This window comes from Mandrillus leucophaeus, unplaced genomic scaffold, assembly GCF_000951045.1.
Source record: "Mandrillus leucophaeus isolate KB7577 unplaced genomic scaffold, Mleu.le_1.0 Scaffold164, whole genome shotgun sequence".
Taxonomy (NCBI): Eukaryota; Metazoa; Chordata; class Mammalia; order Primates; family Cercopithecidae; genus Mandrillus; species Mandrillus leucophaeus.
In genome coordinates, this window is record NW_012101632.1 from 598,858 (window position 1) to 600,729 (window position 1,872).

Here is a 1,872-nt window from a genome sequence, read left to right on the forward strand (position 1 = left end):
GCCCAGGCTGGAGTGCAGTGCTGCTGTCTTGTCTTACTGCAGCCTCCATCTCCTGGGCTCAAGCAATCCTCCCACCTCAGCCTCCTGAGTAGCTAGGAATACAGACACACACCACCATACCTGGCTAATATTTTGTATTTTTAGTAGAGATCAGGTTTCACCATGTTGCCTAGGCTTGTCTTGAACTCCTGAGCTCAAGCAATCTGCTCACCTTGGCCTCACAAAGTGCTGTGATTACGGGATGGAGCCACCGCTCCCAGCTGATAGACCTAGATTTTGATTCCAGTTCTGCTGCTTACTAGTTGAGAGGGGAAGTGGCTAACTCTCTCTAGGCCTTGGTTTGTCCATCAGTAAGATGGGCATAGTGATCCCCACCCCGTGTTCTGGCCGGACAGCATTATCATGTCAAGAACTTCGCTGGGCATGGTGGCTCACGCCTGTAATCCCAACACTTTGGGAAGCTAAGGAAGGAGGATCACTTGAGCCTAGAAGTTTGAGGCCAGTCTGGGCAACATAGTCAGACCCCATCTCTACAAAAAAATTAAAAAATTAGTTGGGTGTGGTGGTGTGTGCCTGTAATCCCAGCTACTTTGGAGGCTGAGGTGGGAGGATGGCTTGAGCTGGGGAGGTCAAAGCTACAGTAAGCTATGATTGTGTCACCCTACTCCAGCCTGGGTGACAGAGTGAGACCCTGTCTCAAAAAAAAGAAGACCCAGATCTTCAGGAAAGAAGAAAGGACATGACAAACAGTAAACATGAGCAAATATGAAAGGCAATCTTTTTATGCTTAATTTGTTTAAAATATATATGACAATTTAAGTCAAAAGTAAAAACGTTTACCGGGTGCGGTGGCTCACGCCTGTAATCCCAGCACTGTGGGAGGCCGAGGTGGGGAGATCACATGAGGTCAGGAGTTTGAGACTAACTTGGCCAACATGGTGAAACCCCATGTCTACTAAAAATACAAAAATTAGCCGAGCATGGTGGTACATGCCTATAATCCCAGCCCATGTGATCCTTTATGGGAGGGAGAGAGCATAAGGAAGTCTGCACTTGGATTCCTCCAGATTCCTATGACTTTTTTTTTTTTTTTGAGACACAGTTTTGCTCTTGTTGCCCAGGCTAAGTGCAATGGCACGATCTCGGCTCACTGCAACCCCCGCCTGGCAGATTCAAGTGACTCTCCTGCCTCAGCCTCCCGAGTAGCTGGGATTACAGGCATGCACCACCATGCCAGGCTAATTTTTGTATTTTTAGTAGAGGCGGGGTTTCACCATATTGTCCAAGCTAGTCTCAAACTCCTGACCTCAGGTGATCCACCCGCCTCAGCCTCCCACAGTGCTGGGATTACAGGTGTGAGCCATCGCGCCCGGCCACTGTGACTTTTTCCTTTATGATCCAGCTGAGGTAGGATGTGGGACTCAACTCCAGAGGGAGGGAATCCAACTTTGGACCAGATTGAGGACTAGCTAAAACAGAAAAGAGGCAAAAGCACCTCTGCATGAGGCAGAGGTAAAGAGTACTTCTTGCTCAAGAGTTTGAGACCAGCCTAGGCAATATGATGAAACCCTGTCTCTACTAAAAATGCAAAAATTAGCCAGGCATGGTGGAGTACCCCTGCGGTCCCAGAAAAAGAAAAAGAAAAAAGGATTAACCACCAATTCTTCACCAACTCTTACAAAACATAGAAGAGAATATTTTCCAACTCATTCTATGAGGACAATATTACCCTGATACCAAAAGCAGACAAAGACATCACAAGAAAAGAAAAATACATACCAATATCTCTTATAAAATAACTAGGAATAAATTTAACCAAGGAGGTGAAAGAATTATATACTGAAAACTACAAAACATTGTTGAAAGAAATTA